A 25,107-nucleotide genomic window follows, 5' to 3' on the forward strand; every position below is an offset into this window, starting at 1 on the left:
TTCCTCCAGTCTTGATAGATGTATGCATGCATGGTAAAAGGTCTTGGTGGTTAAATAATTAATTCTTTTAACTATATCTCAAACATGGTCAGAACAGCACAGAACACTGCTATATGCAAAGGATATTAGATCTTTGCCATTTCTCCCGTGGTGTCATCTATTAAGTTGTTTCCCATAATCACACATTCTTAAGATTTGTTGCAGTGAGCAGGGCCTCTGAATTTCCTTGACATCAGATGCAGTGTATCATAGAAACTGAGGAAACTGACCGACTTAGGGCTCCCCTCGCTAATATCTGTCCCTCTTTCCCTTCTGGGGACCTTCACTTAGTCTTCCTCAGCTGAGCCTTATTTTGTTCAGCACAAGGTCCATATGGGAATCTCACTACCTGGTCAACAATAAAATCTGATGTAGTGTCTATGGCATCAGTCACAGAACATGACATCACCAGCAAATTATTCTAGAGATGACCTACATTAGCCAATCAGAGCCTTCCTTGAGACTTTTCCTACCATCAGCAGGGGGGAGAAGTATTTCTCTATAAGCTACTGTGAACTTTGAGTAGAGGAAGTTCAAAAGCTGAACGAAGAGACAAACCTAACCCTGAGAGGTCCAGCCCACCTCCGAGGCCATCATGTTCTTCTGATTGTCAGCATGTGCAGAAACTGTCCCCTCTGCGTCTTTACTCACAGTAAAACAAATAGAAGGTGCTGGAGCCTTCCTCTAATGAAATTTGTCTTTAAGCTTTTCGAGTTATCCTTTTCAAATGCTAAGGAGTAAAGTAGCCCGTGTTGGTATGTTTTATATTGGCACGTAGCTCTTTAGAACTTGTACACACCTACAAATTCCAGGAATGTTGCAGAAAGGAGTTTTGTAATGCAGAATTTACTGATAAAAATATAATCCCCTCATTGGGAACCCCATGTTCACTGACAACCACTAGACTATTGGAGATATTTACTCAGCACAGATTTGACTCCCAGTTGAGCATTTTGGGTGACTAGAGGACTAGTCTCCATCTGCTTGCTTACAGCACTCATTTCAAAGTGGTGTTGACAGCCCCTTCATCTCAGGAAGTCCAGTTTTGAGTCTGCCAATGACTCAGTTCAACACACATAAATTATCTGTGGTGGGTTCTCTATTGCTTCCACCAGTATTGAATTTCTTTTATCTGTTAGCAGATGGTTTCAACAATATAAATTTCAAATACTATGGTGATAGTTTAGATACAGTGTACTTACTGGATGCCATGTTATTACTTCATTAAACTGGGCAAAACGGCTCAGAAAAATAATTTTCTGGGTAGTAATTGTACTAGTAAAGGTAAAAACTGAGCTCTGACTACTCTAGGTAGTTTTCTATATATTCTCTTACAGACTTCATTTTCTTCTTAGTGACATGATGGAAGAGTTCCATACAACAAAGGAAGAAAACAACGTTCCAAAAAGTTACATAATTTCTCAGTGACTTAGTTCATTTGGATAAGTCTGAGATTTAAGTCTGTATGTCTCTGGTTGCAAAGCCCAATTTTTCCATTCTACTATATAGGAATATATATATATATATATATATATATATATATATATATATATATATGTGTGTGTGTGTGTGTGTGTGTGTGTGTGTGTGTGTGTGTGTGTGCGCGTGCGTGTGTGTGTGCATGTGTGTGTGTGTATGAACATTTGAATAAGGATTTAAAGACTTGAAAAAATGAAATAATCTGAGATACCTTGATGATAAAAAGATAAGTTTCATAATAATGGTAATGTGCTAACATTGGTTCACAAATGATGAACACCTGGTTGAATCTACTTTCTCCCTTATTTTGCCTTACATTTCTTCATATGAACAGATGATCCATTGTTAATCTTTAGGGAAAAAGAAAAGCTAACTTTAAGTAAAAACTACTAGTCTGATGACTCAACCATGCTCTACTGATTGACAACAACTGTTGGTTATCATGTACACCATTATCATATTTATGATGATGGTGACTTTTAGGTGTCATCTTGACTATATCATGGCATGTTAAGATATTTGGCTGAACATTATTACTGAGTATGTCTGGTGTGGGAGGTTCTTCTGTTTATGTATTGCTTTTATTAGTTAATGAATAAAGAAACTGGCTTGGTTTGATAAGGCAGAGTAGAGCGAGGTGGGGAAAACTAAACTGAATGCTGGGAGAAAGAAGGCAGAACCAAGGAGAAGCCATGTATCCCTACAGGAGACAGACACCAGAACTTTACCCAGTACGCCACAGCCTTGTGGAAATACACAGATTAATAGAAATGGGTTAAATTAAGATGTAAGAATTAGCCAATAAGAAGCTAGAGCTAATGGGCCAAGCAGTGATTTAAATAATATGGTTTCTGTGTAATTATTTCTGGATATTGCAGGACCAGGTGGCACAGAAACCTCCTACAACAAATTAGCACACCAGTATGGCCAAGCCAATCCACTTAAAACCTAGAAAGCTTGAAAAAGAATTTTAGACACAAAAGAACAGAGTTTAGCACAGTGTCTTGGTAGCCACAAATTTTTTTCTAGATGGGCGGGTGGTGATCAGAAGTGCTGTGGCTACTTTAAGAGAAAAGCAGTAAAAACTTCTTTTAAAAAATTGGTAGCTTCCTGGTTCGCCAGCACAAATAACTCTAACTCTTTCTTAGGAGGTTCAGCTATGAAGCATTTCAATGTGGTTTGCAAGCAGAGTGCTACAACTTGCTGAATAGCAACAGAGACCCACTATTGCCTAAAAATGGGGCAATGTACACGGCTCTCGGAGGCAGCAATCATGCCTCAGCCATGTTGGACTGGACAGAGCAAGCAGGCAGGGCCATGTTTGCTCTAGTCACACCTGCTTAGCATTAAAAAACGGGGGGCACTCTGATAAGAAAATAATTACAGATACACAATAAGACAGATTCAGATAAAAAAAAAAAGACCTCTAAATGGATCGCAGTGTTGAATAATGTACATAGGGGAAGAATAATAAAAGCAATAATAAAAACAAAATCTTGTTGATCAAAGCATAATAAGAACTGGCAACTTCAATCTGTAAATGGCTAGCTATTCTAGGCCTAAAGGTCAATAAAGTCTGCTACCAAACCTGAATTCTGCCATGCCAACAAGAACACAACAGCAGCCAAACTGTATACGAAGGAACATGGCTGCATATGGGAAAACTTTACTTATAGACACTAGAAGTCTGAATTTCATTTTCTTGTCATACTTTTAACTTTGCTATTTTAAACCTTTCAAAGTTTAAAAATCATATTTAGGTCTAGTGGGCTACAAAAACAGGCCGGTGGTGAGCCAGATTTGATTCTTGGGGATATTATGCCCTCTTAGGACGTTATTTACAAGGGGCTTTGAGAGTCTCAGAGATGTTAGCAGTGTATCTGTGCATGATTGAAATGCGGCATTTCAGTAGTGCAAGACGTGTAGTCTGGCGGATTTCCATGAATTTTCACATAGATAGCACATTCACCATACTTTACATGTTAGCCTTTGCCTGTTGACAGTAGTGACTGCTGACTGCAGAGACTGTCCCTTGTGGGTAGCAGTGAGAGCCCAATGGGAGACTTGAGAAAGTCAAGATGCAAGTCAGTGGGAATCTATACCAGTGTTGGAATACAACTGCTCAGGAGAGCCAGGGCACATGCTGTTTGTATATAATTTATGTTCACAAAGTATGAATGCACAGCTTTATTGAATTTTTATATCAATCTACGTGGCACTCACAGTAGAATTAGCTCTTGATCAGTGAAACACACACCTAAGTGATTTAGTTGTTTAACTGGCAGGAGTGAGCTGCCATTGTTTTCCCTTAGGCAGGAAGCTAATATGGAGTGAGTGTTGCTGAATGTGAAAGCTAAACAGACGTATTTCAAAGCACTGGGGGAAATACCTGGAAAAATGAAGTAAGATCCAGGGCTCCCGGGGCTTTTAATAATCCTCACTACTTAGGCAAATTGCTGGAGACTTTTCTCATCAAAGTCTGGGTACAGGCCACAGCTTTTGTCTTTCATTTTCTTTGCAGAACTGATTCCATTAGGCCCCACTACCTCTTGACCAGTGTTTCACTAAAGCTATTTACAGGTCACTGTATGGGAATATCTGAACTACCATTGCAGGATCACTAAATTTAAACCTTTGGACAGTCTCTCTGATTTCACTTCCTTTTAGCTTTTTAGCTTTTCTTCCTCATTTAAGCCAGGTAACACGATATACTGAAAACAACATAGACCTTGAAATCAGGGATTTTGAATCCCAGATGTGCTGTTTGTAAGTTTATAACTTGAAAAATTACTTAGCTCTTCTGAAGGCCTTCATCTTTGCACTCTAAAAAGAAACCAGTCATACAAACACTGTAGAAAAGTGACTCATGAAACACTCACGTAACATGCCTACTTCACAGTGCTATGTGTTAGTTATAACTGTAAAAACTGTATGGCAATCATGTACAAGACAGGCCAAAAGTGTACTGGCTCATATGTGATCCCTTTCCTACAATGACAGCAATGTAATCTCTAGGTGGACTCTTCAGCTACATTTTTTTTTTCTTTTTTCTTTTTGACAGGGTTTCTCTGTATTACTTAGCTATCCTGAAACTCCTCTGTATTCCAGACCGGCCTCAAACTCAGATATCCGCCTGCCTCTGCCTCCCAAGTACTGGGATTAAAGGTGTGTGCGACCACCACCTCACACAGTTACATCTTTTTATCCACTTGAAAATGCTACTTTATTGCTGTGGGGTAATGCTTTTGTACACTGTGAAGATTTGCCACTCATATTGATTTAATAAAATGCTGATTGACAAGTAGCCAGGCAGGAAGTGTATGCAGGGGAACCAAACTAACAGAATTCTGGGACGAAGAAAGGCAGAGACACAGTTACAAGACAGATGCAGAGGAAGCAAGATGAGAATACGTTACTGAGAAAACGTACCAAGCCACATGGCTAAACAAAGACAAGAATTTATGGGTTAATTTAAGTTGTAAGAGCTAGTTAATAATAGGCCTGAGTTAATAGGCCAAACAGTACATAATTAATATAATCTGTGTGTTTCTTTGGAACTGAACGGCTGTAGGACTGAATGGAGCAGAAACTTTCATCTATACTTTATCTTCTTTCCCAACACACAAAATTTGAATGAATAACAAGTACTGGTCACCCTAGTTATTATCTGATGTGTTTCTTTGCCCTCATCTTCTTGTGTTCCTTGTAAAGTATGTGGTAACAAATTGTCCAGGTTACATTTATCTTCTATATAACTAGACAGAAAAAATATCAGTTACCTACTCATTCTTATCCCACCAAACCAATCCCTTCCTTTTTCTTTTTTCCTGTCTACTTCACTAGTCTCCCTCCTAAAGGTTAAATATTTGGAGGCTTGTCAAATGGTGGCTTGTCAGCCTACACACATTTTCAGTTCTTCAAACTTAATGTCTGTTTGACTTTTATCTTTCCGATTCTCAATAGCACTGACTGCTGTGAACAACTTCCTTCATACACCCTTCTCTGCATCTTCCATCATATTTCTGTCATACTTCTATCTTCATGCTATTCTTCTTCCCCTTTCTTCTGTGAGTTCCATTCAGGCTCCTTCTTCCCTATGAAGCTATGGACTATTCTAGAATCTCATTCATTCCTTCCTAAGCCATTTCCTTTTAGCCTTAAATCTGTTTTGGAGGGGGAGGGTTATTTAATTTCTCACTTTAACATTTTTGTTACCATCTTCCCCATTGTCTCAGTAACTCAAGCTGAAAGTGTCAACTCAGCTTGTCCCCTTCCTTTTCTTTGTTCGGATCCTTTGTCAGTTCATTCCTGTTGCGTAAACTTTGGACTAGGCAAGTGGTATAACTTGTCATAGAGTTTAATTGCACTCTTAGGAAAGCTATACGATTTCATTAACACCAGTGTTTTCTGCTCCCATAAATGCTATATTCCAAAGACTGTGCTGTGCCTATTTCTATGAGAATACAGTATCTCCGCATTCCTTGAATAAAGAAATAGTTGACAGTGTTTGTTGAGATTTTAAATTATCTTTATTAGAAGAGTATTTGAAGATTTTGAGTTGGTAAGAAATGTAATCTTTTTGTGATAAGAATTAGTGATAAAAAGTGGTTTCATCCCTCCTTGAGGTAGTCCAGTCTAAGTAAAGAGAAAAGTGAAAAAGAAACAACCCTGACAGCAACAAAACACCACCTCTTGTTATGTAACCATTGCTACACTAAAGACCAATAAATCCCATGGACATAGAGCATCAGAGTATATTTTATCTCTTGGTTAAACTCTGTAGGGAGGTTGTTCTTCAAACAGGAAGCTAGTTGATATCGGCTCCTTCCTATGTGTTGGCCTCTGACTGGCTTCACCTTGGGCTAGGATGAATGGGAAATGGCTTCCCAAGGAAAGCTTTCCTTATGGCCATGACTTCCACATAAGGACACTAGCAGAAACAGACGACAGTATTTATGACCTGAGCTTGACACTGGATCACTGGATCACTGTTGCTACTGTGAGGATCCTGCGGGATGCAGCAAGACAGGTAGAGCAATCCAAGACCACAGGTCAGTAAGCGCTTACCTTCCTCTGGGAGAAGAATTGCAAGATTAACTGACCAAAAGTGAGTGGGTCATAAAGGACAAAGAACTGGGGCTGCTAACCTGACCTACTATGTTCCTCCATCATGAGAAGATAACTCACTGCTCATTAACAGAAGTGTCGTTTTCACTGTCTCAATCCCATCCCCCTCCCACCCCAGCCACATTTCTTGTTTGTTTGCACGAGATAGCTTTGGTGAGACAGGAAGCACCAAGTGTCAGATGGAGTTGCCTTCGGCATGCATTCCTGCAAGCACAACTCAGCTAGACTCTGAAGCCGGAAAGTCTGGCTTCCCTGCTCTCTAGCGACCATTGACTCTGTTGCAGGCCTGGGATGGGTTTGCAAGTGGGACATGAAACACGATTAATATAAACTCAGAGAGAGAAATTGGGGTTCAACCTGAAGGTCAGAAAAGTAAGACAGTCAGCCACTGGCTTTTACCTCTACCTCAGTCTGAGATGGCAATCCTGCCTCCAGGAATCTCAGAATAAGACTGTACCTGAGAACTGTTTCCTCCAGTTTTACAATCCTCTGTAGGACTGGGATTAAAGGCGTGCACCACTGGAATTAAAGGCATGAACCATCTGGTTTCTATGGCAACTAATGACGTTACTGGGATTAAAGGTGTGTGTTATGAAGGCCTGGTCTGTCTGTAAGGCTAGCCAGTGTGGCTGTTTTACTCTCTGAACTCCAGGCAAGCTTTATTTATTAAAATATAAATGAAATATCACAAGGACAAGGTATAACATAAGAAAATAAATGGAGAGATAGATGTGTGGGATTCCTCCAATGGGCTGAGTAAAATTTATTGGGAAGTGGGTGAGTGCGCTGCGTTGTTTTGCAGAGGTTTAAGGAGGGGATGGAGGCTAGCCTCCATGTCTGCGGGGTCTAACTGAGGGCTGCCTTCATCCCCAAGCATTTAGTACATTCACATGTCCTTGTTTGGTAGTATTCAGTAAAGCCTCCATCACCACCATTCAGATCAGTTTTTATGAGGATTAATGCAATTTACTGATAGTAAATTATAAGAATGAAACTTCCAATATTCATAATAATTTTGGAGGTCAGATTTGTTTTTTGGGAGAAATTCCAATTTAGTGGGAGAAATATCAGTTTAGTAGTAAGACTTTTTCTGACATGGGCGAAAAAAGGCTTTGTGATAATTTATAAATCATTTTGATTCCAAGTTTTCAACATTGTTTTATTTTGTTTTTTGCTTTCTGGTTTTTGTTTGTTTGTTTGTTTTTCCTGGCAACGTTTCTCTGTGTAGCTTTGGAACCTGTCCTGGAACTCACTCTGTAGACCAGGCTGGCCTCAAACTCACACAGATCTGCCTGCCTCTGCCTCCTGAGTGCTGGGATGAAAGGTGTGCACCACTAGCGCCCCAACATTGTTATTTTTAGAAGACCACTTTAAGAGGAACCAGTTTGGAGAAGGGAGAAAATTCGCCCAGGGCTCAGCACTCCTTTTCTATTGATACCTGTTCCTTGCTTGCTGTGTGATTTGGGGCAGATTATTTGCTCTTTATTTCTGAGGCTCAATATTTCTGTCCATAAGGTTAGCGCTTTGAGCATGCACTCATTCTAACGTCTAGATTCTCAGTAAATTTCATGGGTAAGTATCAGAAGACAAGCCCCCCCATTCAAGATCCAATAGGAATAAAGAAGTAATAATATACAACTGTTAATTTTATCTTGCAGGCTTTTTGGCTCTTACTGATACAAGCACTTTAAGGGTTTGTAAGAAAGAATTGGTCCTTTTGAGTTAGTGATTCCTGCAGGTGTCTTCCTCCTCCACGGAGCACATGCCGTCACTGAAGTGTCTTGAGAAAATTGGCTAAAGACATAATAATTTGGAGAGAAATTCTGTCAAGCATGATGTGCCAGGCACTGGGAGAGCCTCCTTTTTCCAGTACCTTTCCATTCTTTCCATCCTTGCGGCTTGTGGGAAATGAAAGACAATCATGTCACTTGCACCATGGAAACAGAATACAGAAAATAAACAGTGACTGATTAAGGGAAGTGGCTTTATTATGAGGTTAAAAAACAGTATCATCAATAACAGTAATAATGGAGAAACATAATAATGAATAATTAAACGTAATAATAGAGTCATGATAATAAAAATCAATGAATAATGCAATTTTATTTGCAGTGATAGGACTGTTCGTTCTGATGACGTCATCCTTGCTTCTGAACATTTCTGGGAGAGGTGTAAGCACAGAGCAGCTTTTCATTTATTTTTTTCCAAGAATGTATCAGTGAAAGCTGTGACTCTATTCTCTTTCTCTCAATTCTGTTTCTACCCCCGTTACCTTTTCAATCATATAAAATACACACTCGTTTTGAATTTTCTGTGATGTCTCTAGCCTAGGGATCACACCAACCATATACCTGAATCCTGGGGAATGCCTCTGTTGTGCCTGAAGAAGGTCTTAGCAGGCCAGTGGCATTGGTCTAGTAGGAATCTCTTGTTTTTTCAGGTACACATTTGCTCCCTTTTTGCAGACACTCAGTGCAACAGTTAATTGACAACCATACGGTACACAAGAATAATAAGATGGGGGATCTTAGATAGAGAGGGGTTGACAAGTTTGGAAATCCCCACCCCTAAAGCTGCTATACCTAATCCAAGTCTTCTTTTACCTGCCTGCTACCCTTAGGACTTCGGAGAAAGAGTGCACAGTTTCAAAGCCTAAACGGTGTAGCATCAGAAATCAGTGCCAAGGAGCTGCAGCCTCTTTGGAGGGTCCAGATTGCTTCAGTCTTTAGAAAGCATAAGTAGGTTATCTGATTCTCCAGGAGGCACAGAGGTGGCAGGGTAAATGATATCTTCTCCCCAGGCTAACAATGAGGCATAGATAATGGAGCTGCCCGCAGAGTCCCTTCCTCTCCTCCCTGCAGACAATGCATGCCACACTGAAACAGAAATAATAATAATAAAAAAAAACCTGAAGACATCTGAACGTATCAAAGATAAGACCTTTGTGGTTTTGTTTCTGGCAGATTTTTGTGCACTCGACTATTATTAACCCGATTTGCAAGCGCACATGATCATTACTGCAAGCTTTAATTCCTCATAGTAACTCAGAGGTTGAGAGAGAATGGCTGAAGGGTCAATATAGAGCTGAACTGATAAAAAGTATCGGTAGGCTGTCTAAGGAGAGTTTAGAAAATCTGTCCTCATTTTCAGGAGAGTGTCCTCGATGTAGTAGGAGGCTGCTTGTTGGTTCCTGACACCCAACTAGCTTAGACCTGAAATAATCACACAGAAACTGTATTAATTAAATCATTGCTTGACCCATTAGCAGTAGCTTCTCATTGGCTAACTCTTATACCAATTTATGCCATTTCTATTAATCTGTATATCTCCATGTGGTTGTGGCTTACTAGATAAAGTTCCCAGCATCTATCTCTGGTAGCAGTTCCATGGCTTCTCTCTGACTCCCCCTTCCTTTCTCCCAGCATACAGCCTAGCTTTTCCCACCTAGTTCTGTTCTTCCCTGCCATAGGCTCAAAGCAGTTCTTTATTCATTAACCAATAAAAAAAAAACACTGTTGCATAAAGGAGTGATGGGCTGCGTCCCGTCACCTGGCTCCTGGCTAGCTTACCCCTGAAATAATCACAGAAACTGTATTCATTTAAACACTACCTGGCCCATTAGTTTCAGCCTCTTATTGGCTAATTCTCACATCTTGTTTTAACCCATATTTAGTAATCTGTGTAGCACCACGAGGTGGTGGCTTACTGGGAAAGATCCTAACCTGCGTCTGTCTTGGGTCGGAGAATCATGGCGTCTGCCTGCCTCTGCTTTCTTTCTCCCACCTGTTCTGTCTTCCCCACCTACCTATGTTCTGACCTATCAGGCCAAGCAGTTTTCTTTATTAATTGACCAATGAAAGCAACAGATAGATAGAAGACCCTCCTACATCAACACACAGACAGCAGGACCTCCCACACCACTCCAGTTTGGACCAGAAGAACTATTTTAGAAAGGCATGAGGAAACAGATACTGCTATATACAGGATTCTTAGTCCACTGTATATTCTCTGGCTTTCTCACTATAAAATTTCACGATATATCTAGTATGCGCAGGTCTCTTTTTCCCCCATGAGTTGACTTCGACTGTTGGTGAAATCTTTAAATGTGAAAATTTATGCCCCCCCCCAGTTCTATAAAATGTCTGAATTGTATGTGTGTGTGTGTGTGTGTGTGTGTGTGTGCGCGTGTGCGCACATGCGTGTGCACTTTCCTTTTTAACAAGCCCTTATTATTCAGTTGCTGGCTCTCTTTGATGCTCTAGTTTTATTGCCTTGCATCTCCTGCCTGCCATCTTTTCATCTTCTCCACTTACTTTCAGTCTGCTTTTTGAACTCTGTTTATTTTGTCTTTAGCACTGAACAGTAACTTTGTATTTATTCTAACAGCCCTACAATCTACATGCATCTTACTTTTCCGGTCAGTGTAATTCTCCCACCTCTGCTTTACAGATGTCATCTTCAGAGCCATCTTTTCTAGTCATTTGCTTTCTGAAACGTCCTTGGAGCCTTCCTGGGTAGTCTTCACAATCAATGTGTAGCCAGGATCCCCTGAACTAGCAATTCTCCTGCTTGATCTGGCAAGTGTCTGGATTACAGGCAGGTGCTATCACTGGTAATTCTTCCCTTCCCCCCAGGAATTTGGCCAACTTTCTTGCCACTACAAGAAGACACCCAATAGAAGCAGTTTAAGGGATGAAGGGTTTGTTCTGGGTCATGATTTCCAGCAGATCGCATACCACTGTGGTGGGGAAAGATGGCGGAATGAACAGTAGGCCACAGAGAGCAAATGGAGAGCTTGACTAGAACTGGGTGCTGAGCTACAACTCTTACTGCTTGGCCCTTACCAAATACTTGCTTCAGTTTGACGGTACCCTTTAAAGCAGCGTTTCTCAACCTATGGGTCGCGACCCCATTGTGGAGGGGTTGGGGGTGGGTGTAGAGTGCTCAGTGATCTTGTGTTTTCCTTACAGGCCCTGGGGTCTCTGGGGAGTCAATTCCAGGACCACTACCATGAAACAAGCGAGGGAAAGGCAGCAGAGGAGAAACAAGGGAGGGAGGACAAGCCAGGGGAGAATCATCACCCTCACCTGGGTCTAGTTTTGCTGCACTCTGGGCCTCTGTTGTTCTCTTAAGTGTCCCTAGGAAGTGGAATTTTACTGTCTATCAGGGGTAGGAATGGGCCTCTTGATAGCCAGCATGCTGATCTCTCTGCTTGTTTCTTATTCTGCATGCTAGCTACCACCCATAGAAATTTAACTATGCAGTCTACTTTCACAGCCATTTGATGCTGGTGCTTCCAAGCAGTCCCGAAGCCTAGTGTGACCAGCTCGCTATTAGAGCCCCCTTTGGGTAAGACAAAGCTTCTGCCATTTCAGTTATTATTTATTCTTCTGATTTCCTCGATTTCATGTTTTAAACAAAAACTTTTTTTTTCCTCTCCATTTTTCAATGATGTCTTGAATAGTGTTCTTTTAAAATCCTTTCCTGCCAATTTTGGAGGGGATATGTCATAAACAAAATATGTTCAAGTCTCTGCATGGATCCGGAATTCCTTTCCTGACCTATTTTGATTCAGTTTCTATCCACATGCATCAAGGCAAGACCTAAAAATAAAATCATTTCTATCAGTGTTGGCCAATGACTATTTCTGTATTTTCCTGACTTTAAAAACATTTATTAAATATGGTCGAATGTTATAATTTTCTATCTCTGTAATGATTTTGGTCTCTATTACTGGGTAAGGAAAAGTGGTTATGTGCCTGACGTCTGTCTACAGTTTCACAGAGAGAAACATGCCTTTTAGTAGGAGCGTTAAATAGAGCTGAGCCGGGCTTTTATCATCGCTACAGGAAAACAGTAACACCCAAGGAGCCACATTCCTAGGCCTTTACAACCCTTCCACCAGGGAAGAGGGTGCCCCCAATCAGAGTCAGCCCACCAGACTGTTTTGTTTTTGTATTTCATAATGGGCTTTTTTTCTCAATCTGGTCGTACTTTTCTCAACTATTTCATGCTTCGGGGAGACACGTTGCGGATTGCATTGTTCGAAGCCTTTCCTCTCCTGTTTTGTCTTGCGGCATGAATGATGTTCCACACGGAAGATTAAGATATATAATAACAAAACAGAAACTTTCACATTTAGCTGCAGTTAGATTTATGGTTGAGTTTGTGGAGATTACTTGAGGCTGGGAAGACATGTCCAAGAAGGACTCTTTGGTTACAACCAAGCATGGAGTGTAACACCGTTACAGAGCGTAGGCATAAACACCTCTGAGGTTGTGTGTCACTTCCTGCAGACCCCCGAGTCTTTCTGACTTAAGCAGAAAAGTGTCTGTCAGTAATGCAAACAAAACCCACTTTAACCTCTGAGTCCCAACATCTGGAATACTTATCCCCGTGACGATTGTGCGGTTCGCTGAACGCTCATTTTTCCAATGGCCCACTGAAAGAACCATTTGGTCTTGAAAATAGACTGCCCTGGGGGAAAAAAATTCATCTCAGAGTCGTTGCCACTGAGAGTAGGACCATACTGATTTGTGATGGTAAACCCCCACACCCCCGTCTCTGCAGCTGGCTCATGGCTTACACTGGAGAGCAGGTCCTGTCTTTCTAATGCTGTGAGAAAGCACTCATGAGGCCCTGTTCCTTCAGGCCCTGTTATGAATACAATGCTTTTTTTTTTTAACTGTTGTCATTGTTGTTTCTTTTAAATACTCTTTAATCCACATACTTAATTTAAAACTTTTATTCCTCTCTATGTCCCAGAAAGGAAAGGAATCTGAATAATTCAATGCCCACAGCCCTCTGTAATGGCTGAGTAGTTGGAACAAACATTTTTCCTGTACATATTAACCATCTTTACACTTTATATTCTTCAGTTAGACACGAAAAATAAAAATAAAAAGCATCTAGAATGAACAGACAGTGTTCAACGATCAAAGATTCTCTGGACTTGCCCTCCAAACTTCTCGGAATATATTATTTCTTCAGTGTGGAATGCAAAGTGTGAGTGTAGCTAGCCTAAGACTAGGGTTAGGGTGGAGTGGAGCAGTTCCTGATGGTGTGTCATGGACTGTGGTCAGGGAACATCAGAGTTAACTCTAAGCCATAAAAATATACAAGATCTAACCTGAGTGAGGCATGAGCTCAGTTAGTTATTGAGACGAAAGTATGTAGCTTCCCCCTAGTTCCTGGTAACCATGTCAGGGCTGACTGACTTGGTATTTCTGAGTATAGGTAATTGCTTTTCTCCACTTGAGGATAAAATGACAGGGAACGGATACTGTAAAGCCTCTGGACATTCATTCCTTCTCACCAATGGCAACTTTAGATTTATTAGCTGAAGCCCTTGGGCAAGTCTCAAAATATTACCTTAAGAAATGTTATTAATATCTTTCTCAAGCTGGTGTCTTAACTCGGCTCTCTGTGGCCTAAGATTCTTTTTACATGTACTGCTATCCTAACTGAGCATTCTAGAAATTTTTTTCCTCCAAAGTCCTCATTCATAATACTAATAGCCACCAGCGGTATAACATTGAGTAGCTTACAAATGCTGTCGCATGCCAGAATTCATTGGTTCTGTTCTGTGGGGCTGGAGTAATTATTGCTGTTTTGCAAGTGATAAAAGCCAAGCTAAGGAAATTGATTTGGCCAAGGTCGTCTGGTTAATGAGTAGTAGCGGTGCATTCAAAATCTAAGACTTCAGACGCCGAGGCACTTCAGCTGTTCTTGAAGCAGAGTTAAGACCTCTCTCAGTCCTCCTCATCAGAGAATGTAAGTCAGAGGCAAAAATAGCCTACTTATAATTGCAGCAGCCGAGAACTGAAAGAATTAATTACTGATTGTGTGTTGATACTTGCATTGTGTCCATCACTGTGTGGCTAGGCGGAGACTTTTCTTATCCTTGCTTCTGAAGGCTTTCTCAACAGTCTTTAACAAAGAGAGATAACCAAAACTTTCTTATGAAGTACCCCCCCCCCCTCGCCATTTTTCTTTACTGGGATTTCTTGTATTCATTCTGTCCCCGTGTTAGTCTTTCTCCTTACAAGGTGACTACGGAACACTGCAACCTTTTATTCTGTTTATTGGCTGTTACGCCCATTAAAATAAGCAAGTTCCCATTAGAACAGGTTTGTCTGTGACGCTTCCTGCTGCGCACTGAGAACCTGGAACTCTGTTTGGTGAGTGGTAGGCCCTACACAAATATGCGTGGAGTAAAGAGATGAATGACAAAGCTAACGCACAGAAAGCTAAACAATCAGGGCTTTGACATTTCACTTTTCGCTCCCAAAGGATTCAGAGAAGGGTGACCAATGCAAACTAGTCCAAAGATGCTGAAAGCTCAAAAGAGGTGCCACTTACGAAGGCTTATGAAATCTGGGTTGGATTTGAATTGACAAATTAGGGAGGAGAGGTTTTTGTTTGTTTGTTTGTTTAATTTAAACATTTTAGAGGTTTTTGAGAACTTCAAAAATAAAAACTGTATTTACCACCCTCTCTTCTCCTCCAATGTTTCTTGCCAACTCAATAAGTATTGGCTTTTTCTTCTTCAGTTACTATTGTAATAAATATATAACAAGAATATGTATATATGTATATACGTTTATATATACACATACTCCGTCGAGTTCATTTATTGTTGCTGATATGTATTTATGTGTTTAGAGATGACCTCTTCTGATTGGTTAAATAATCAGGGAATTAGTCCCAGAGAACTTATTCTTCACTTAGTAGCAATTAATTGCCTGTAGCTCTTTATATTACAAGGTGGGGGTCTTGTAGTATTTCCATTATCCACTCTCGCATGTCAGCTTGTGTCATTCTGAAGGTCTTGTTTTGCTTTCTACATTGATGTGATTTCATAGATACATATTCTCTGTTATGCCTAGGGGACATTGTTTGTCATCAGGCAATCTGATCCTATGGCTGTTGCAACCTTTCTGCTCCCTCTTCAATGATTTTTTTTTGAGCATATAGGGGCTGTGTCTTACATGTACAAGTTGGGATTGGCCAACCCTCCATCCATTGTTTTCTTCCTTTTGACCAGTTGTGGCGACATCTAAAGATTTGGAGCTAGAATTCAAAAATAAAACAGGATATTTAGTGCTTGTCTTTTCTAGTTCTATCCATTTACCTAGAAATTTCAAAATTTCATATTTCTTTACAGTTGAATAGAATTTTTATTTTTTGTTAAGCTTTTTTTTTGTAGAATATATTTTTATCCTATTCCTTTCCTTTCCTCAATAAGTCCTGGTATCTCCCTGTCTTCCTACCTGCTCAACTTCATGTTTTCTCTCTCAAGACAAATTAAAGTCAAAACAAACTATAATAATAATGAAAATGATGATGATGAAAACAAAAATTACCAAATCAATATTAAAAGCACACAAAAAACATGGAGTTTTTCCTGGGTATGGGAGCTGCTCTGGAATACACTTGATATACCTAGTAATGATCATTTGGAGAAAGTTGATTTCCCTTCCTCAAATTAGTTTACAAAGTACCAGGATTTATGTGGAGCTTTCGTACAGACTTTGTTTGTTTTGGTTCTCCTCTCTCACTCCTCTCCCCCATGTTCCTACACTTTGGCTCCCAGCATGCTTCTCTCCCCTTTTATGCTCCTGATATTTATTCGCTTTTGTGCTCCTTGTTCTGAAGACTTCTTTTTCAGGTCAATGTGATAGCTAAACTGGCAAAAGAGCATCCTCTACACACCTCATTTGAGTAGGATGCCTTAGAGCCTTAGAGCCCATGGTGGAAAGATATATATATATATATATATATATATATATATATATATATATAATAGATAAGACATACACACACACGTAATAATAATCGATAATAAACAAAATTGAAAACCTCATCTTTTCTCTCCTCTCATAGTCCCCTTCCTAGTTTCATAATCCATATTCATACTCATCCCCCATAAATGCACATATTTAAAAACAGATGCTAGGCCCGCAGTAGGAGAGCATGAGGTACGTGTTTTTCTGAGTCTGGGAAAGGAAGGGGAGATAGTAAAAACTGATATCAAGAATCAACAGCAAGTAGACAGTAGACAAAATGGGCACCAGTGAGGATCCAAGGGCCTCTCAGTAAGCTGGACGCCACCTACTTCCTAATTGGCTCCCAGGTGTTCATCTAACATGTTGCTTAAATTTATAAAGGCCCTTGGAACAGTGCACAGGGTTTCACATTTTGGCACTTCCATTTGGGAGTATTTTCCTCTTGTTTTTAATAGTCAAAACAGGAAGCAGGAATTATTTAGGTAGAAGGAGAGCACATCTTATTAACTAACTAAATAAAGCAAAAGGTGTAGCGGTCAGAGAGGCCTAGAAGTGTATTGCAGGTTTTAGTGTGTTCTGACTGACAACAGAACACACACCTCTGCAGATTAATAGCCCTTAATTGTAGCTTCAAAGTCAAACAGAAATGGATGCTTGGGATTTGTGTCTCTTCTCATCTCTTCCTGTTATGAAATATGACCATCAGAGGTTTTTTTTTTCTTTCTTTCTTCCCTTGGAACCAAATTCAGTTGTTTCTACAGGGCTGGTTAGTGCCCTGTCTCTAGTTTCTCATTGACTTCGGGGAGGAAACATAGTCTGCTGTTGACATTCCTTAATTTAAACATTGTGACCCAATTTTGGCAAGTGGTGGTACACCTTTTGTTATAGACAAAGCCTGCTCATGGAGGGCAGATAATATCCTGGTGTGATTTCCCCCTTCATTTCTTGGAGCAACGATAACATCTCTGAAGTTATTACTAGAATGGCTTTTTTGTTCTAAGGCATTTCAATCATTATTTATTTTTAGGTTTTATATAGCATCTTTCCTCCGAGGAACTCAAGGCAAATTTTGCAAATGCGAACAATCTTCTTTTGTTAGTATGTTTTGGGTTGGATAAGGGGGAAAAAAAGCAATACTAATATCCTGTCTAAGTTTTACCAAAAATCAAACCAGGTTCTCTAACCACCACCGTTTCTTGTCTGCTGTATTTGGAGTTTTACTTTATACAGATGCTTCCAGGGAAAAGCGTAGATTTTGGAATCACCAATGGGAGGGCTCAGAAGGGAGAGCAGGAAGAGCCTGCAAAAATGTGTGAGGCACAAGGTGGATTGTCAAAAATGCTGTAGATGGTTGCAAAGAACCCTCTGTGAGGATTCTGTAGTCAACACATGGGGGTCACTTCGTGTTTCCATGGGAATGCCCTTAGTGGGGACTTCAGTTGTATTGCTAGCTAGAACTGTCTCATTACAGCAGATGTGGCCCAGTCTACGAGCTGTTTATTTTGTCACCAACCCCTCAGGCAGAAGGGACTGTTTACTACCGCTTCTGGTTTTCGAGTGTTTCCTTTCCCCCCCACTCTCTCTCCCTTAATTAAAGAAATCACTGTTGAACTTCAGAAACCTCTCCAGGGGAAATGTAAAATAGAAATAAAATAGAAAGAAGGAAGGGAGGAAGGGATGGATGAAATAAAAGAAAAGAAAGAAACACAGAGATGGGGGAGTGGAGGGAGAGAGAAATATTGAGAACTCTGTCTTTCATTCACTTGGTCCTAAGAATTGTTTTTAGAAGAGTGCTTGTTAGTTTCAGTGGTCTCTTTAGCAGGATGTGTGCCTGAACGTGTGTAATGGTGTGTGTGACTGTGTGTGTGTGTGTGTGTGTGTGTGTGTGTGTGTCCTGAGTAAGACTCAGGGCTGTACTCTATAGTGTCGCCATGTAAGCAGTGTTAGTATAACCCACCAGCTAGCTTTCCTGATTTAACTTCCTGGGAAGCTGGGCTCTGGGTACAAGAGTGTCAAGGGAAGGATACAGAAAGTTTTATGAATCCATGCTATCCTGTGGGGGCTTGTGTGTGTGTGTGTGTGTGTGTGTGTGTGTGTTGGGGGGGAGATGGACCTTGACACAAATAAAATAAAATTATTTATAAGCAATTACGAAGACCTCAACTCTGAAGTTGGTTCAGACTTAATTTTGGTGTGCAAAGCCTTTAGCCAATGATGCTATCCTACTTGAACCTGGTGTTCGTCCTTCTCTTTTTAGCAAAGAAAAAAAAAATCTCCCCGAAGGACATGAACTTCGAAAAGGAAAGAATTAAAAATATCACTCTGTGTTCTATGATCCTAAGACAAACACAGAGGACACACTGGCAATATGAGTTTATCCGTATTGTATTTCCATCTATCCCAGAGCCATGGGTTTTACGAAGAATTGAAAGTGGATGACACGGGGGATGTGTTGCGATTTTACTGTGAGCTTAAGACCATGAGTTTGATTTAGAAAACACCCAGTTATAAGATTTCTACTGTGGCTTCTTGAGAGAAGCTACAACCCTTGGTTTACTCACCTTCTTCCTGCTGACTTCCTGGATAAGTTATCTTCTATGTAGAAGTGTCTTAAGAATACTTAAGGCAGGAAATGCTTTGTCCCCATGCATTTAGATAGAAAGATTGCACTGCCACACGGGTTGTGAGTGGCTTACTGATATGCCCAGAGATCACTGGCTCCGTTCTAATGTGTTGGAAACAGGTTCACCTGCCCTTGCTCAGGGCTGTCTTGTTTTGCTGCAGAGGCTGGATGAAGCAGAACTGGAGTTACTACAGACTACAGTAGGAAGGGCAGGCACATTAAAGCTAGTTGTTCAATGTGACAGTTAGGAGAATTATAGCTTAAGAATATAATTGATTTATTCAAAGTCACCAGTAACGGTAGGATCTCATTCTTTACATTATGTCCAACATTTGCATACCAATTATTTAAAAGTCACACTAAATAATACAAATATTTCTGTTTGTTTTCTTGTACCTCTTCTCTCTGTCTGTTCATGACATAGAAATCCACCTCATGAAAAATTAGAGACAAGGAAAATGCACCTTTGTGGGTTAGAAAAAAACATTGAGAGGACAAAAATATTATATATTAGAAAATTAATGAGCTAGCTATCAATGACCATGAATTTATTTTTCTTGTGCTGTCATAGATTCCTTGGGGTCCTATGTGTAAACTGTCAGAGGAGGTCAATAAACCTAGCAAATCTTCCCCAGTCCTCCCAATGACTAATAGTAAAGTAGAATTGAATTGTTGGTAACCTATTTGTTAGCAGGTCATTTTAATCATCGGGCATAGAAAGGTCTTTGCAACTTTTGGAAATCTTAAAACATTTTGTCTCTCCTCGATAACTGAAGTGTAGCAAGGCAGATTGACTCATCTCTGTCTTTTTTGTCTCCACTGACTTTAGTCAGTTAAAATGGCATGTGTTGTGTGTAAGCAATCCTTACGATTAGCGGCAGTGACAATGTTTGCCAGTGTCAGAACCAGTTTGTCGGGCTCGGCGGGGCTGACCTACATTGCTTCTTAATACATTTCTTTGTATAAAGGCCATTCTAACATTACCATTGACCTACCTGTTACCTAACTTTATTTTTTGAGTATCTTCTATGTACAGGAAATTTCAGTAGATAAAGAAACCAGTAGGACCAAGGTCATAGAGTTAAAAGAGGAAAAAATCTATTTTATGTGAACAATGGACTTTATATTATGGATAGAATCCAGTAACATATGGCTGAATGTTAATCATTTAATCTGAGAGTCAAAGTAACTTTGGTAAATAAGTGTATTTAGTCTAAGTTCCAGTGAAAACTTTGCTAAATAAGACGTGAATGGTTACCTGAAACCTAGATAAACCTAAGTAAAAATAGACAGTTTCAAGAATGTAATAGCATATTTGGGATATATTTGGATCTTATACTAGTCATACTAATATTCAGGACTTGAAGCAGTTCATTTCATCTTTGAATTCTATAGGCCAGTGCTAAAAAATCATCACACACAAAATAAGGTCATGAAAATTGACTGTACATGAGAGTAGTATACTTTCTATTATACTAGATAGAATAAAGATTGAGTACTGACTTCGTGGGTTTCTTTTAAGTTTCATTTGTGAATGTCTTGCTGTTGGAGGGAACCTTTATGAATGAAGGCTGACACTCAGAAATTAGAAACATCAGACTTGAAGTAAACTCCCCATTCTGATTTGAATCTGTGCTTCGGTCTGAACCATTCAGTTCTTGGTGTTTGCTGGAATCCTCCAAGGATTGGAATTTCCTGGGGGATATCCAGTACTTTGGAGGCTGTAAACAGTAAAACAAACAACATTTTTTTTTTGTAGTGTTATGTCTAGTGCTAACTGAATTCAAGAAGGAAAAAAATTTTCCACCTTACAAATTTGCTTCAGTTTAGCTTTTAAAGATATTTGAAGAATATGTGTTTTTTTGGGGGGGAATCTCTTTACTACTAAATGTAAATATTATAGATACTACCAAGTCTATAAAATACTATCTCACATAATAAATTGTGGCAGGAAACTTTATGATGTAGATATTTTCATTATAGTGATTTATTATGCTTCAGGTTATCTGTGTGTATACGCACACAGCGTGTTTTTAATTTAATCTCTAGCATCAGTCCACATTTTTTGATGTTATTCTATTGCACACGACTGAGAAATATAAGGCGCATAGAAACAAATGACTTGTTAATATTTTGATAGAAAAAATATGCTCGATATCAAATGCAGGTATAAAATTAGCTTAACCCTCCTGTTAGAACCATCTAAAATATGTATGAAAAGTATCTCCTGATATTGACATTTACTTTCCCTTTTCAATAAAATCCTTGTTTTTCAGGTATAAATGACCCAGCCAGAATAGAGCATTCCCCATTCTTTTTTGCCCGGGAGAGAGGCCACATGTCTAGGGTGTACCTAGTGAAACTTTACTAAGAGCTGTGTGTACTGATGTCTGAAATATTTTATTACAATCATATTCTTCTTACCACTTCTTTTCTACCATTTCGAATTTATTATGATTATAGCTGCTGCCATCATCAGGGACCTACATATGGTGGTGTTGAGGGTAGAAGCCCTGTACTAAAAGCTGACAGTTATAGGCAAGAGACCTGGCACTTCACTGAAGTATGGTTGGTGTGTGGTTGTCACAGCTTTCTGCCTCAGACCCTCTCTTTTCAAATACCCTGTGCATCCAAGAAACACTTTATTACTTAAGCCTCTATTATTTGCGGAGTTTTCCTTTTAGATAGCAAATAAAACCTAAAACCCAACATTGGGAAGTGGAGGAAAAAAAAGATGTCATAAGATGGAAAACAAGCAGTTATTTGGTTACAAAATGTTTGGTTAAGTTGTTGCTAGCTACTTCTTGGACAACACATTTTATCAAGAGATATAGACATTTGGGAAATGCTAGAAAATGCATAATACTGACTTTGATAAGTTTTATTCACAAGTTGAGCAACTCATGAGGAGCAAGTCAGTAAGCGGTGTTTCTCTACGGTCTCTGTATCAGTTCCTGCCTCTAGGTTCCTGCCTTGAGCTCTTGGATCTGAAAGTTAGAAGATGAAATACTCTTCTGTCCAACAAATAGGTGTTGTTCAATACAAAGGATTGATGATGTAATTATATGGCTGTTGTTATCTTCAAAAACTGGACTGGTAGACCAGAAGGCCCCATACTTGATATCTGACTCTCAGTCTCTGTACTTGCTACCTGTGTGACTGGGGATATAACATTAAACTACAGTGTTCTCTTTCTTCAAAAGACAACCAAGTTTAGCGCTATGTTCAGTAACGTGATAATTTGTTTGAAGTGCTTACTAGAGAATTTGGTATTAAATACCTTTTAGTAGATACAAATCATCACCCACTTCAAACACCTTCTTCGAAGTTTTAGTAAGTTTTATCTGTGACAAATGAGTGGAACTGACGGAAAGGGGCTTTCCACACGAGACTGCTGGAAAATGCATGGTAAGTCAATAGCTGTCTTTCTCTGCTTTGGCTTTTTCTCAATTTCCTGTTCCCTCTTCTTTTCTCCCTCCCCCTTCTTCTCATCCTTATCTACTCATTACTAAGAATTGTAGAATCCAATTGGTGACTATGACATAATAATCCTAGAGATTTAAAGTATTGTATTTTCTATAATTTGTTCCCTCTATTTTTGTTTCTTAGTTCTTTGGCTTCTGATTTTTTTGTTTTGTTTTGTTTGTTTTCCTTTTTTTTATGCCAAAGGGAACAAAGATCTTTTCTCAAGTCGTCTATGAACTTCAACTAGTCTTATTCATATTTCAAATCTTGTATATATCTACTGAAGGAAAGGATTCAGCCGTATGCATCGAAATAGAAGTTGTGTGCCTTTCAAATGCACAACACACACACACACACACACACACACACACATACACACACACACCTGCTCACATTTTGGCATAAGTTTTTTTTTTTTTCCTGGTAACTTTATGTTTAAATTTTGTCATCTATGGCAAGTAGAGCTTCTTCTTGGAGGACCCACAAGTGACCCATCGCTCTCCCCTTTTTATCTCTATAGATCTTGTTCCCAGGCTTTTATTGATCAATATCATTCTTTTCCATCCATTTGTCCTTTAGGTGTTGACAGAAATTTGCTTTTAAAAAAAATCTGTAAAAACTTAGTAATAACCATTTTCCAGTCTATGGACTTCTATTTTAAATATAACAGTATATGGGAATTTTCCATCCTGCAGAATTTTCTTTATTAATTTTTCCAGAGGTTTCTCTTTTTTAAAGGGCATTGTCTTCTTCTACATAAAGGATTTATATCTGTTTTGTGATTCACTAATGTCACAAAATATATCAGTGTCCTGAAGTCTTTTACGCTTCATAGCATCAACATAAACCCACTTTAATGTTAATAAGAAATGCCTACAGGATTGTTTGTAAAGTATTTAAAATTAAATAAGTAATTCCCAAGGAATTTTTTCTTATTACAATATAACATTTAAAAATCATTTCAACATCTAGCTCTGAAGTAGTTATTCTTTATAATCATTCTGCAGTAGTTTTGAAGGGAAAGTTCTTCCCCACCTGTCAAGTCATGTTAATCAAAATCCTATGTAGGTTATACAATATTAAAATTATTGCATTCACTTAGAATGATAAAGGTTTAATGGGGCTGCATTTAAATGAGATTTAAGACTTGAAGCTATACCCTCATTTTTATTGTTAGTGAAAATCTCAGAAGCACACATCCAGGTGGGGTTTGTTTTACCAGTTTTTGATAAGATGTGATTTTCCTCTGATTTGCATCCTGCTTACTAACTCATCTCCGATCGCTGCACGATTTAAACCCTGTTTTCCAGGTGTGATTCATTTGCAGCAAGGATGCCGTTCTCCATTTCAGTGGAGGCACATTCCTGGAATAAATGTCTCTCCTTAGGGAAATGGCAGGAGGGAGTAAGTTCTTAAGGGTTTTAATGAGACAGAAAAACAGACACAATAACCAACGCTGAGCTCCTTGTTCCTTCTCATTTAATCCATTTTTAATCATGCTGAGATTTTTCCTATTTTCATTATGAAATTATTGTTTTCAATTGTGTGAACAGAGAATTACTCTGTTATGGAGAGAGACCTATTTCTAGCTTCGATCTACATATATTCAATCATATGTCATTGTAAACACACACACACACACACACACACACACACACACATTTGACAGCTTTTGACAGTGGCCGTTTTAGAATAGGATAGGATTAAATGTATGTGAGGTCCTGGGCTCATTCCCAGCACCCCAGAAAGGATATCAGATGATGATTGTTTCTTAGTGCAGTAGGCATTAATCAGTCTCATAAAAGATGATGGCGTAATACACTTGAGAAAAATGTTTGCATGTAGTCTCTTTAATTCTTTTGTAACTCTAAGTACTTATTGATTTATTGCAGCTTTTTCCTTTTCTCTAAGTGTTTCTGTTACCTCTGCTTTGAGACCTGCATTTCTGACTTTCTCTGATGCCACTCTTTGTAGAAAGTAGCCAGAGGGAAGGTGCCTGTATTCCTTGTGAGATTGAAGCAAATAAATCATTTACCCTTTAGATGAAGGAAAGGGTATCTTTGTCACCTTTTTTTTTTGATTTCTCTCTTTATTCTGCTGCTTTGATATGTTCAATAGCTCCTCTGTAGATTACTCCCCGCTATAATGGCAAAATCACTTCTCATTAGCCAGACAATCACCACTAAATTAAAATCACCCCAGTCAGCATTAGACAGAGCTGTGTGTGTGTGTGTGTGGGGGGGGTGATGGGGTGAGGTGACTGAGGGGCCAGGTTAAAAGGACTAGAAAGCAAAACCTTTACCCTCCAGAAGCTGCAACATTAGGGCAACAAGTCACAGAGGAAACAAAGAAAAGAGGCCATGTGTCCTGAAGTGCAAATTGACACAGGACAGGTTGAGAAACAAGGTGGTCGCCTATAGGTGACTTTGGTGATACTTGAAGAGAGAGGAACCGCCACTGAGGGACTGACTCCTCATGAAATCCCTTGTCTCATTAAGGGTGCCATGGGAAATGATGGAAACATTTATTTTGCAGGTGTGGGGTGAGCAGCGTGGGAAAAGAAATCAAGCGGGCAACATTGCCACA

General features: G+C 39.4%; 1 long non-coding RNA gene across 1 annotated transcript in view; it reads left to right on the forward strand.

The window, feature by feature from the left end:
- Positions 1-14,351: 14,351 nt before the first annotated feature.
- The window catches only part of LOC146895821 (uncharacterized), a 180,419-nt gene continuing 169,663 nt past the window's right edge, over positions 14,352-25,107 (forward strand). Inside the window, exon 1 of the long non-coding RNA XR_015001630.2 lies at positions 14,352-14,418. This is a non-coding gene — a long non-coding RNA (uncharacterized LOC146895821). The remainder of the gene's footprint in view (positions 14,419-25,107) is intronic.

The sequence above is a fragment of the Myodes glareolus genome, chromosome 1 (assembly GCF_982192425.1).
Source record: "Myodes glareolus chromosome 1, mMyoGla1.1, whole genome shotgun sequence".
NCBI classification, from domain to species: Eukaryota; Metazoa; Chordata; class Mammalia; order Rodentia; family Cricetidae; genus Myodes; species Myodes glareolus.